The 14,462-nt window shown below is 41.3% G+C and overlaps 1 long non-coding RNA gene across 1 annotated transcript; it reads left to right on the top strand.

Annotated features, from left to right (window-relative positions):
- Nucleotides 1-776: 776 nt before the first annotated feature.
- Nucleotides 777-2,478, top strand: LOC103262422. Its single transcript, XR_504428.2, has 2 exons — nt 777-852; nt 1,839-2,478. It is a non-coding gene; the product is annotated as an uncharacterized LOC103262422 (long non-coding RNA).
- The last annotated feature ends 11,984 nt before the right edge of the window (nt 2,479-14,462 follow it).

Genomic DNA, 14,462 nt, shown 5'->3' with positions numbered 1-14,462 from the left:
GATGGGCACCCCAGCTACCTGCTGGGCTCAGGCGATGCTTCTACTTCAGCCTTCCAAGTAACTGGAACTACAGGTGCATGCCACCATGTTAAGCTAATTTTTTTATTTGTTGTAGAGACGAGGTCTCACCAAGTTGCCCAGACTGGTCTCAAAACTTTGGGCTCAGGCAATCCTCTCACTTCTGCCTGCAGAAGTGTTGGGATTACAGGTGTGAGCTACTGCGCTCCATGTTCATCTTTTCTTTACTCTTTTTAATACTTGTAATGTGACTTCAGTGGTTGCATATGAAACTCTAAAAGTAGCCGGGCTCGGTGGCTCAGCCTGTAATCCCGCGCCTTTGGGAGGCTGAGGTGAGTGGATTGCCTGAGCCCGCGGGTTCGAGACCCGCCTGGGCATCGAGACCTCATCTCTACAATAAATCAAAAAATCAGCCGGGCGTGGTAGCACATGCCTGTAATTCCAGCTACTTGGAAGGCTGAGGCAGAAGGATCGCTGGAGCCCAGCAGGTCGAGGCTGCAGTGGCCGGGAGCGGCCACTGCACTCCAGTCTGGGCGACAGAGGGAGACTCCAACTCAAAAAAAAAAAAGAAACTCTAAAAGTAATTAAAATTATAAGTAGATATTATATAGTGTGGCAGATGTTCCACCAGGCGTTGAAAGACTGTATCTTGGCAGACAGTGCAAGTACCTACAGTATTTCCTCCTGGACATCATGACACAGGTGAACATACAGTGCAATTTTAGTAATACGAATAATGTGCTTTCCACCCAATCACCAGGTGCCAATGAACTGGCTGTGCAGAAAGCAAAGGCAGAAATCACCAGGCTTATAAAAGAAGAACTAATCCGGCTGGTGAGTGAAAACTCAAGAATTTATTTGTTTTAATAAGTGTTTTATTGAACTTTAATATTCATACAGACAAGTACCCAAAATATAAACACATAGCTCCATGAATTTTCACAAAGTAATTTCTGCCCAGATCAAGAAATAAAGATAATTAATAACATCTTAGAAGCCTTCCCCATGCCTCTCCTTGTCACTGTTTATCTCCCCCATCTGTAATCATATTGTGGTTTTTAAAATTATGGATTAGTTTTGCCTGTTTTTGAACTTGTGTGTGTGTGTGTATTTTATATGTATTTTGCAAACACATACTTTTTTCCGTGTTTTTAAGCTTAGTCAATGACTTAATTTGATTTTGGAAAAAGTACCCTTTACAGACTGCCTTTCCAAAGAGTGCAGACACGGCCTGTGTCTTCTTTTATGCCAGTTGAAGCTTTGCAATATATGTGTTGGGATAAGGACTCTTTTTTTTTTTTTAATTTTTATTATAAAGATGTGGGGTACATTTCAGGGTTAGGTATATAAACATTGATCATGCAAGGATGATCAATCTTTTTTTTTTTTTTTAGGATGAGGACTCTTAAAGGAAACCTTATTCTTTCTCTAAGAGTAGAATTTTGAGGGCTTTTCTAAAATTCTCCTTATAGATCATTCTTTTGGGATAATAAGTTTAATGAAAAGAGGGTAGATAAAACAAGACAGAAGAAAACAACCTTTAAATCAAGTGTTTAAGATTATGTCACCAAGGAGTGACAGGAAAAGAATCTTGTGCCTCCTAGATGCTGCCACCATTAAGGTGATTCAAAACACAGTTGTCGAGGAATAGTTGAGTGAACAAGAAGAAATGATTGGTTACTGAACAGTTTCTTCTTCAATGCAATAATAATGTGTTAAAATTTTAAATATATTTTGTAAGTTGGTAAAGGAAACTGTCTGAAATATTTCCTCTTTTTTGTGCTTTTTTCTGATTGTGTGTTGTTTATTTTCTATTGCAGCAAAATTCATACCAACCAACAAATAAAGGAAGATACAAAGTCTTATGAACATCTGGAAAAAATTTTTTACTTGTGCTGATCTGTGATACATGTGGCATTTGTTGTCTTCATTTTACAATGTATTGTAAATTAAGATTTTTAAAATTCTATCTCACTGATTTTTTTAAATACAAGAAAGCAGTATTTGCTAAAGAAATCTTCTGTCAGTAAGTACTCCCACAATTAATCAAACTATATTTAAAGCAGGCCTGTTTTCATAGTGTGATTCCTTTCATGTAAAACTTAAATATCAATATTTTGAATGGATAATATTCTAGAGGTTTGAAAAATGGAAATATTCAGGCTTTCTATTGAAGGTAATAAAGTACACAGATCAGTAAGGGGCTATTCACGTTAATTTCATGTGATCATTTCCTGAGAAAAGGTAATATTCTCTATAATATTTTATGTCTCCTCCAACCCCCAAGCTTACATGTTACCTGACTCAGTGGAACAATATGAATTGAGTTTAAGAATGTCATAATAGAGGTTTTACAAAATAGATTCAGAGTTTTTGTTTTCAATTTTTTTTTATCATTGTAAATGGGCCAAAAGTAATTGGACTACTTTTGTTTTTGGTAAAATTAAAAATTTAATTACATAAGGGTTTTTTGGCATTTCTTTGCACTGAGTGTAAAACTCTACAAATAGTTTTAGTATTTACTACTTTTTGGTTCTCCTAGTAACTTCTGACTCTAAATCTAGCTGCTAATTCTTTTTTAGTCTTCCTTAAGAGACAGTGAGTGTAGCCCATCAATAGTAAATATGGTTCCTTTTCCCATTGAAAATGTACATGTAATATGTACAGATACCATTCTACTTTTAATCTGCTTATTCTTGGAGATTATTGGGTAGATTGTGAATTTTCTTTCTTAAAAATTTTAAAGTATAATGGCATCCAAGTTTAGACTTAGACTTCAGCACCTCTTAGTGAAATTTAGTTAACAAGAAATCATAAATTGTATTTTTAAACCCCAAAGATACAGTTCCTGAATATTCTAATGTAAGTTGTTATAACTGAATTACCTAATATTCTTTTTAAGAATGCTGGTGTATGAGAACTTCATATTATTGTCACTTTTTGAAAAAAATTTTTTCAAGAATTAAATTGATACAGTCAGCCCTCTGTATCCACGGTTTGCATATCTGCTGATTCAACCAACCACAGATCAGAAAGAGTTGGGAAAAGACTAGGCACAATGACTCATGCCTATAATCCCAGCACTTTGGGAAGTGGAGATGAAAGGATTGCTTGAGGCCAGAATTTTGAGACCAGCCTAGGCAACATAGCGAGACCTCGTCTCTACAGAAAATGAAAAAACTAGCCTGGTGTGGGTGTGGGGTATGCACCTATATTTCCCCTCTACTCAGGAGGCTGAGGTAGAAGGATCATCTGAGCACAGAAGGTGGTGGCTGCGGAGAACTGTGACCATGCCACTGTGCTTCAGCCTAAGAGACAGAGTGAGACTCTGACTCAAAAAGAAGAAAAAAATAAAAGATTTTAGAAAAGCAAATAATGACTATAAGAATATAAAGTTTAAAAAATACAACTATTTGCATAGCATTTACATTGTATTAGGTATTGTAAGTAATCTAGAGATGATTTAAAATATAAAGGAGAGCCAGATACTCATGCCTATAATCCCAGCACATTGGGAGGCAGAGGTGAGAGGATTACCTGAGCCCATGGATTCAAGACCAGCCTGGACAACTTGGCAAGACCTTGTCTCTACAATAAATTTAAAAGTTAAGCTGGGCTTGGTGGCTCAGCCTATAATTCCGTGCTTTGGGAGGCTGAGGTGAGTGGATTGCCTGAGCCTGCAGGTTCAAGACCCGCCTGGGCAACTTGGCGAGACCTCATCTCTACAATAAATCAAAAAATTAGCTGGGCATGGTAGCCCAGCTACTTAGAAGGCTGAGGCAGAAGGATTGCCAGAGCTCAGCAGGTCGAGGCTGTGGTGACTGGGACGGCCACTACACTCTGGTCTGGGTGACAGAGTGAGACTCCAACTCAAAAAAAAAAAATTAACTGGGTGTGGTGGTGCACTCCTATTGTTCCAGCTACTTGGAAGACTGAGGCAGAAGGATTGCCTGAGCCCAGCAGGTTGAGGCTGCGGTGGCTGTGAGCGTGCCTCTGTACTCCAGCCTGGGCAACAGAGTGAGACCCCAACTGAAAAAAAATAAAATAAAATATAAAGGAGAATGTGTGTACGTTATATACAAACAGTAAGCCATGTATAAGGGACCTGAGCATCTGTGGATTTTGGTATTCACATGGAGGTTGGGAAGGAGGGGCTGTGGAGAGGTTTAGGGATTTTCTGGAACCAGTCCCCCTTGGATACCAGAGGATGACTGTATATTTTTTAAATTTAGAGACATAAAAGTTCTTTAAGTATTTTTGACTTGTGTTTATTTTTTAATCAAAGCATATTATAGTTGTTGAACAGACCATTTTAATACTACATTCAGTCGCTGAAGTGATAGGGAATATCTGTCATTATTTATTCAATATAAAAGTTATCCTTACTGAAAAATTAAGATATAACTGGGAATATTCTTGGATCCCTTACGCATCCACTCAGTTTTGTGAAGGAAGAAAACAAAACACCTGTAACAACAAAAATTAATAAACCATTTATTCTAAAATTCTAGACCTCGTGACCTTTCTTTCCCCCAGTGTTTTTACTTGCTTATCTTTATCACTTAGTGGTAGCTGTTTCCTTTGATAGGACATATGGCAGTCCCATATCAGTGACAATAGGTGCCCTCTTTTACCAACTGAATCACTTTGAGATTCAGAGTTTTGCATCATCTTAATATAATATAATATTTTATTTTATTTTAAAGATGTGAGGTACAATTCAGGATTAGGTATCCAAGTGGACATCATACAGGTAAAGTTTGGGCCTCTCTTTGGTCCCCTCTTTCCCTGGTTTGAGGTAAGGTACCCTTATTGATGTTATATCTCCACCCACTACCCGGGCAGTGTTCCACTACTGCCAATCCCTAACATTTTCTTTTTCTTTTTTTTGAGTTGGAGTCTCACTCTGTCGCCCAGACTGGAGTGCAGTGGCCGCTCCCGGCCACCGCAGCCTCGACCTGCTGGGCTCTGGCGATCCTTCTGCCTCAGCCTTCCGAGTAGCCGGAATTACAGGCGCGCGCTACCACGCCCAGCTAATTTTTTGATTTATTGTAGAGATGAGGTCTCGCCAAGTTGCCCAGGCGGGTCGCGAACAGTATTTTCTTTATGTTTGTCTATCTAGTTGTGATTAGCCATTGATAGTATTTTGTTCTAAAATGTAACATATCACTTTGTTTGAATGTTTTTCAGTACCACACTGATTTAAAAAAATTTTTAAATTTGAATGATGTACAAATCTTTGTTTTTTAATGCAGTATGAATATTTGCTTGTGTTTTCTAAATTCTTTGTGAAATAAAATTAATTTGATCTACATTTTTCTAAGATTATCTTCCCTCAAATGCTTTCTCTTATTCTGTTTCTCTAATTTTGTTTATATTGGTATATATGTGAAAGAAGCATCACACACTCTGTATCTTTATTAAAAAAATTCTAGTAACTTATTATCCGAAATATAGTTCTGTTCTAAAAATTCATATAGTTCTGTTCTAAAAATTTATTCCTAAAGAAGGCTCTCGCTGGGCGTGGTAGCTCATGCCTGTAATTCCGGCTACTTGGAAGGCTGAGGAAGAAGGATCGCCGGAGCCCAGCAGGTCGAGGCTGCGGTGGCCGGGAGCGGCCACTGCACTCCAGTCTGGGCAACAGAGTGAGACTCCAACTCAAAAAAAAAAGAAGGCTCTCTTAGTTTTTGATGCTCTTTGAATACAAATATTCAAAGAGCATCAAAAGCATAGGACAAATATAAGTGAAATAATACGTTTTATCTGCCAGCTGGGGTTTTATCACAATGACATTCATTCTTACGAAACAGAGGTGCAGAATGAAAGGATAATGGCTAAGTTCTTTTTAACTTCTTTTGGACACTTTACTACTTGGCATATTGTATATCTCATTGGTCTTGTTGGTATACATATGGCATTCAACTCATAGTTAAAATATACCTGTAGGACTACGGATCTTTCTTTTTAGTCAGATATCCCCTGTATGTGAAGGGGTTGATTTGTTTGTTTTAAAGGAGAATCAAGACCAGCCTGGGCAATATAGTAAGACCCCATCTCTACAAAAAATAAAATAATAGCTGGGTGTGGTGGTGCATACTTGTAGTCCCAGCTACACAGGAAGCAAGGTGGGAGAGAATGGCTTGAGCCCAAGAGTTCAAGGCTACAGTGAGTGCTCATTATGCACTTCAGCCTGGGCAACAGAGTAAGATCCTGATCCCTCCCACCAACAAAAAAAAGGGGGGGGGAACCAACTACTGAATACCTGGGCTTTATGAATCCCTTTAAGCTAGCTGTGAGGTCTGCTTCTGTATAACACTGCAGAATCTTGAGAATCACATACTGGAAAGCCAAGCCTCCAGAGCTGTCATGAAGCTGTGTCTGAGGTCTTTCAACGATGGTATCTTGTTTGGCATTGTGAAATCACATTGCTTGTTTAAGATAGAAGCTGGGCTGGGTGTGGTGGCTCACACCTGTAATCCCAACACATTGGGAGGCTGAGTGAGAGGATTGCTTGAGCCAAGGTTTTCAATACCAGCCTGGGCAACTTGGTAAGATCTCGTCTCTACCATTAAAAAAAAAAAATTAGCCGGGCATGGTGGTGTATGCCTGTAGTTCCAGCTACTTGGAAGGCTGAGATGGAAAGATCTCTTGAACCCAGCAGGTCGAGGTTGCGGTGGCCGTGAGTGTGCCACTGCTCTCCAGCCTGGTCAACAGAGTGAGACTCTGAATTAAAAAAAAAAGATATGAGCTGGGGCGGGGGGGAATGGTAGTTGAAATGAAGTCTAGGGTAAATAGTTGTACTTTATTTAGTGAAATGCCCTCATTTTGCTTCTTTATAAATCATGCTAAGTTCTTATAGCAGCCAATAGTTCTGAGTGACTAGCCCTGTGTGGTTCATACAAATATTTTGCTTGGGTTTGAGTCTTAAGCAATCATTCTTCATATTTTGCTACCTAGTTTTATATATGAATGAGACTCTACTGGCATTTTCTCATGCCCTCTGCTTCTGGCATAAAAAACTAAAGCTTTTTTCTTTTAAAAAGAGGTGTGTGGAAGTGTGAGGAGAGAGAGTGAATGTATATGGAGGTATGAGGAGAAGTCTTAATTTTTTACTTAGTTTAGGTGTCACTGTGAGAAAACCAACAAAATCTTCCTCAAGTAGGACACTTAATTAACTTGGAGTATAACAACATCTTCTTAACGCCCCTTAACGAAACATTTGTTCTCAGGCTACATTTCCCTCACTAGGTAAAGAGCTTCTGATACATTGACTGTGATGGATTTTTGGGTATTTTTTTTCCAAATTGATTTATAATTTTTCTCAGGAAGGAGTCCAAGTAGGAATGCAAAGAAAGTAAAAATTCTTTACTTCTTTTTGTAACCATATTCTTTGCAAAATCACTACAATATTGATGGTTTCCCCTTTATATAGTGCCTTGGGGCTTAGCTGATATGTATGTGTGTGTGAGTGCATACTATCAAGTCACATGACTGGTGAGGAATTTACTTGTGATTGTTGTTTTTTTTTTTTTTACCTTGCTCTTTTCCACATATGGCATCAACATAATAGGAGTTCTTGATTTTGAAACTCAAGCCTTTAAGAAGATATTCTAACTTTGTGCTATCCCTGTTCTTAAGTATGAAATAAAAAGGAAAGTTTAACCCCTTTGGAGAATGGGAACTCTTCATTTCTTTCTGACATATTAGGATTACTCTGAAAGCTAGAGTTTCTGAATAAAAATATTTTAATCATCTTAAGTATATAGAAAAGTAGTCCATGTTTTGAATGTTAGTGTCTTTTCACAATTTTTCATATTATGGAATAAAGGAGATGTGAGGATTCAGTGTGAAAAACATGACATTTCCACAGAAAAAGCTTTTTATTTGAACGTGGTAATGACAGATTTTTAACAGCCTTCCAAGCCTAGGCATTTCTAGCTGCATTGGTTATTAAAGTGTTCTTGGCCTTTGTCCCCGAAGCCTAGGAGGCTCTCTAAGGCGCTTTCCTCTCAGCCTAAAGGTCCTTGAAGGCAATATCTTTTATCCATGCCTTTTAGGAGAATCTTCTGGGAGCTGAGACTCCTAAATCTCGACTGAAGCGTCCTCCCCATACCTCAAACCAGTTCTGGGCCCAAGTGTCTGGCACAGGATTTGAAAAGCTTGGCAGGGGGTAGATGCCTGGGAGCTTCAAAGAGAGCATCAATTCCTCTATAACTTTTTACTGGCCTAGTGTTCCTATTGAAAGTGTGTCTGGGGTAATAATGATTCTATGATACACATTTAAGTAAGAAAAACACCGATAATCTTCACTTTCTTTTGCTCTCGGATTTTGATATAGAGCATTGGTCTCAAAGTGGGATACATGCACAGTAATGCATTGGAAAGCCTGAAGAACATACTGAAGGGTCTATTTTTCTGTTTAAATCTCATTCTTTCTTTAAAAGTTTACTTTGTGACTGGGTGTGGTAGTTCTTTGGGAGGCTGAGGCAGGAGGATCACTTGAGCCCACGAGTTTGAGACCAGCCTAAACAACATAGCGAGACCTCATCTCTACAAAAAATAAAAAAAATTAGTTGGGTATTGTGGTATGCATCTAGTAGTCCCAACTACTTGGGTGACTGAGGCAGTAGACTCAGAGGTTGAGATTGGAGTGAACTGTGATCATGCCACTGCAATCCAGCCTGGGTGACAGAGTGAGACCAGACCTGACTCAAAAAACAATAATTTGCTTTGTTGTTTTTTACAACATTGTTGCATAATGAATTGTGTGTGCATAATATATTGCTACAGTATTGGTATAACTTCATATACAGTAAGTCCCCTACATACAAACCTTCAAGTTGTATCAAAGATGTGAATGTGTGTACAATTATGTAAGTTAGTTAACCTGTCCAGTTACATGCTGTCCTGTATGCTAACTACTGTACTGTACTTTTCAAGGTACTGTACTGTAAGATTAAAAATGTTTTTTTAATCAGGCGCAATGGCTCACACCTACAATCCCAGCACTTTCGGTGGCCAAGGTGAGAGGAGTGCCTGAGTACGTGGGTTCAAGACCAGCCTGGGAAACTTGACGAGACCTCATCTCTACAATAAATCAAAAAATTCAGTTGGACTCGGTGGCTCAGCCTGTAATCCCAGCACTTTAGGAGGCCAAGGCAAGTGGGTTAACTGAGCCTGCGGGTTCGAAACCCGCCTGGGAAAATTAGCAAGACCTCGTCTTGACAATAAATCAAAAATTAGCCTGGCGTGGTTGCGCGTGCCTGTAGTTCCAGCTACTTGAAGGGCTGAGGCAGAAGGATCGCCAGAGCCCAGCAGGTCGAGGCTGTGGTGGCCAGGGAGCATGCCACTGCTCTCCAGCCTGGGCGACAGAGTGAGACTCCAACTCAAAAAAAAAAAAAAAATTAGCCGGGCATGGTGGCATGTGCCTGTGATTTTCAACTACTTGGAAGACTGAGGTGGAAGGATCGCCTGAGCCCAGCAAGTCAAGGCTGCGGTGACCATGAGTGTGCCACTGCACTCCAGTCTTGGTGACAGAGTGAGAATCCAACTCAAAACAAAAAACATAAAACATTTTTCTTCTTCCTTTTTTTTTTAAAAATAGGAGTCTCACTTTGTTACCCAGGTTGAAGTGCAGTAGCACACTTATGGCCACCATAGTCTCAGCCTGCTGGGCTCAGGCTATCCAGCCTCAGCCTTCCAAATAGCAGGAAGCATAGGCTCAGTGCCACCGTGCCCAGCTAATTTTTTAATTTATTGTAGAGACGAAGTCTTGCCAAATTGTCCAGGCTGATTTCAAACCCCTAGACTCAGACAGTCCTCTCACCTCCACCTCCCAAAGTTCTGGAAATTCTTTATTTTTTATTTTTATTTTTTGAGTTGGAGTCTCACTCTGTCACCCAGGCTGGAGCACAGTGGCACACTCACAGCCACTGCATCCTCAACCTGCTGGACTCAGGTCATCCTTCCACTTCAACCTTCAAGTAACTGGAACTGTAGGCACGCACCACCACACCTAGCTAATTTTTTGATATATTGTAGAGATGAGGTCTCACCAAGTTGCCCAGGCTGATCTCAAACCCCTGGGCTCAAGCAGTCTTCTCACCTTGACCTCCCAAAGTGCTGGGATTAGAGGTGTGAGCCACTGCACCTGGCCCAATGTGATAGTATTTGGAGTTTGCAGGTGGAGTCTTTGGGAAGTGATTATGTCACAAAGCCTAATGAGATCGGTCTCCTCATAAAACAACCCAGAAAATAATTCCCTCGCCCTTTTTGCCATGTGAGGACATAGCAAAAAGACAGCTGTCTGTGAACCAGAAAGTTGACTCTCACCAGACATGAAATTGGTCATCAATTTGACCTTGGACTTCCCAACCTCCAGAACCATTTTTGCCTTTGTAAGCCACCTATTTTATGTTACTTTGTTGTAGCAGCCCAACTGGACCAAGATACTATCAGTATTGCTATAAAGCTGCATATTTAACTAGTACAGTCAACTGCTACTGGTAAGTTAAAATCTAGAAGCTAGTTTTATTGTTTTTATCTGTATAAGGGGGAACTCCCTGAAAAGTGGAATTTGTTCATTTAAAAATTATGTATTTGGCTGGGCACAATGGGTCAGCCTGTAGTCCCAGCACTTTGGGAGGCTAAGGCGAGAGGCTTGCCTGAGCCTGGGTGTTCAAGACCAGCCTGGGCAACTTGGTGAGACCTCGTCCCTACAATTAAAAAAAAAAGCTGAGCGTAATAGGGCGTGCCTGTAATTCCAGCTATTTGGAAGGCTGAGGTGGAAGGATCGCCTAAGCACAGCAGATTGAGGCTGCAGTGGCCGTGTGTGTGTCACTGCACTCCCGTCTGGGTGGACAGAATGAGTCTACAACTCAAAAAAAGTGTGTGTTTGTTGTGCACAGTGGCTCATGCCTGTAATCCCAGCACTTTGAGTGGTGGAGGCGAGAGGATTGCCTGAGTCCAGGGGTTCGAGGCCAACCTGGGCAGCATGGCGAGACCTTGTCTCTACAATCAATCAAAAATTTAGCTGGGCCTGGTGGCTCTCACCTGTAGTTCCAGCTACTTGGAAGACTGGGGCGGAAGGATCATCTGAGCCCAGGAACTTAGGTGCGGTGGCCGTGAGCCTGCCACTGCACTCCAGCCTGGTAACAGAGTGAGACTCTATCTCAAAAAAAATTGTGTATTTATTCTTACATGCTTAAACTTCAGTCACCTTCAAATTACTCTCCATTTGATGCAATGCACCTATCAAAACACTTTTTCACTGCTCAAAATATTTTTTGAACTTGTCCGTTTTGAAGGCTTTTAGTGTGTCTGCCATTTTTTGTTTCACCTCTTCCACATCAGCAAAACATTTTCCTTTGAGGACTTTTTCATTCAGAGAAACAAAAAAAAAAGTCACTTGGTACAAGGTGGGGTGAATAGGGAGGGTGGAGCATGGGGGCCGTGCCGGTTTTTTGGTCAAAAATTTCTGAACACTCCGTGCAGTGTGGGCAAATAGACTTGTAACTCACCCGTCATGAGCTGGACAAAAACATTGAAAGAATCTCTAAAATAAAAATTTACTGAAGTCAAGTGCAGCCTCCCACAACAACACTACCTGGTACACTGATGCCAATGAGTTCCTGGAACACTTACCTAATGAAGGAATCCTGTACTACAACAGGTCACTTCTCCAAAAAATAATTCCAGGTTTTTGGGGGTCCCCCTTGTATAGTTTTCAATTCAAATGAAAGTATTTAAGAGCACTTAATTGTCTTTAGAGGCAGCCAGCTTCCAAATCTGGACAAATACTCCTTTTATAGCCACCTTTTCACAGTTATACAGTCACCATTTATGATTCAAAAGCCTTATTAACTTGTGATTTATCTCTATGCTCTTACCTACCGTAGGTCAGGCTGAAACTGATGAAGCAACGAAAAATATTGCATTGAGTTCACATTGTATTTCATGAATGTATACTTTGGAAGGAAAAATCTTGGAAGATTAGTCTAAAATTGTGACTTGTCTTTTTTGGGGTCAGTGTCTCACTCTGTTGCCCAGGCTCGAGTCCAGTGGTATTCTCATGGCTACTGCTGCCTCGACCTGCTGGTCTCAAGCAATCCTTATGCCTCAGCCTCCCAAGTAGCTGGAACTACAGGTGCACGCCACCATGCCTGGCTAATTTTTTAAAAATTTGTTGTAGAGAGAAGGTCTTACCAGATTGCACAGGCTGGTCTTGAACTCCTGGGCTCAGGGAATCCTCTTGCCTCTGCCTCCCAAAGTGCTGGGACTACAGGCGTAGGCCACCATACTCTGCCCTGCCAAATGTTGTCTTTTTTCTTTTTTTTTTTGAGTTGGAGTCTCACTCTGCCACCCAGACTGGAGTGCAGTGACATGCTCCGGCCACCGCAGCCTCGACCTGCTGGGCTCCGGTGATCCTTCTGCCTCAGCCTTCCAAGTAGCTGGAACTACAGGTGTGCACTACCATTCCCGGCTAATTTTTGCCTTATTGTGGAGATGAGGTCTCGCCAAATTGCCCAGCCGGGTCTCGAACCCACGGGCTCAGGCAATTCACGCACCTCAGCCTCCCAAGGCGCGGGATTACAGGCTGAGCCACCAAGTCCGGCTCTGATATTCTTAATTTTATCCATTTTTCCTTTGTGATATTGCTGGGCCACAGTGGCCACCTAAAACTGTGACATTTTAAAGTGTGCTCTTCCCGAGCACGGTGACTCACGCCTGTATTCCCAATGCTTTGAGAGGTCGAGGTGTGAGGATTGCTTGAGCCCAGGAGTTCAAGACCAGTCTGGACAACAGAATGAGACCTTGTCTCTCCAAAAATCAAAAAAATTAGCTGGGAATGGTGACATGCACCTATAGTGCCAGCTACTTGTGGGGCTGGGATGGAGGGATCACCTGAACTCAGAAGTCGAGGCTACAGTAAGCCATGATCATGCCACCGCACAGGCTGGGTGACAGAGTGAGACGCCCCCAACTCAAGAATAAAATAAAAGTGTGCTCTTGTTGCAAATGAAGTGATAATAAATGGTTGTGCTCTTCAAAAAGCCTCTGCGCTTGACACTAGTATATTGTACCTGTATTGTGTGTACTATAGCATCTCACTAAGACCAACAGAGATGATTATTAGAAAACACCAGACCCACCACTTTCACTGCATTTAACAACACTGAATTCTGAGTACCTATTTGATTGTTTGCCCATCTCGATAAAATAAAACCTTCCTGAGGTCAGGGACCATGTTTTATATCCTGCATCTTCAGTACCTTGAATTTAATAAATATTTGTTTGAGTATCTTGTTTATGATCACACAGGCAATAAGTGGCAGACATAGCATTTAAATCCATATCCATCTTCACGCCAAAACCTGCCGGTCTTATATCAATATTATATAGAAAATAAAATGTATGTGGTGTTGTAACTTTTGCAGTTTGGCTCACTTATATCAAGAGCATTGTCATTAGAATATATCATTGCTGCTTTTTTCATTTGCACTCTACAGCTGAAAGGACTGGAAAGAGGATATTATTAATGTTAGATGGTGATGTATTTTTTATAGCTTTATTATGTATGTATGTATGTATGTGTGTCTGTATGTATGTATTGAGTCAGAGTCTCTGTCGCCCAGGCTGGAGTGCAGTGGCACACTCACGGCCACCACAGCCTTGATCTGTTGGGCTCAGGCAATACTTCCACCTCAGCCTTCCAAGTAGTTCCAAACTGGAACTACAGGCGTGCGCTACCACACCCAGCTAATTTTTAGATTTGTGGTAGAGACAAGGTCTCGCCATATTGCCCAAGCTGGTCTCGAACCCTGGATTCAGGCATTTCTCTTCCCTCTGCCTCCCAAAGTGCTGGGATTATAGGCATAAGCCACCAGGTCTGGCTTATAGGTTTTTATTTTTTTTAAGTTCCCAGCTCCATCTAAGTATGGATCTAGGTCACCCTTACTCTATGCATTTGCCCTCCTCCATTGAGGCAGTTAGACAAACACAGGTGATCAAGTTTTTCTGTCTTTTTTTTGAGTCAGAGTCTGTCGCACGCTCACGGCCACCGCAACCTCGACCTGCTGGGCTCAGGTGATCCTTCCGCCTCAGCCTTCCAAGTAACTGGAACCACAGGCATGTTTTACCATGCCCAGCTAAGTTTTTGATTTGTTTGTTGAGATGGAGTCTCGCCATGTTGCTCAGGCTGATCTCAAACTCCTGAGCTCAGGCAGTCCTCTGGTCTCCACTTTCAAAGTGCTGGGATTACGGGCATGAGCAATCGCGCCTGGCTGATGTAAAGTATTAAACTTAAGAATAGTATTTCTTGGTGGCTCAGCCTGTAATCCCACGCCTTTGGGAGGCTGAGGTGAGTGAATTGCCTGAGCCCGCGGGTTCAAGACCCGCCTGGGCAACTTGGCGAGACCTCATCTCTACAATAAAAAAATTAGCCG

Source organism: Carlito syrichta, unplaced genomic scaffold (genome assembly GCF_000164805.1).
Source record: "Carlito syrichta isolate Samal-C Ts95f unplaced genomic scaffold, Tarsius_syrichta-2.0.1 Scaffold304492, whole genome shotgun sequence".
NCBI classification, from domain to species: Eukaryota; Metazoa; Chordata; class Mammalia; order Primates; family Tarsiidae; genus Carlito; species Carlito syrichta.
The sequence above is the reverse complement of the archived record's forward strand: the minus strand, read 5'-3'. Positions and strand labels throughout refer to the sequence as shown.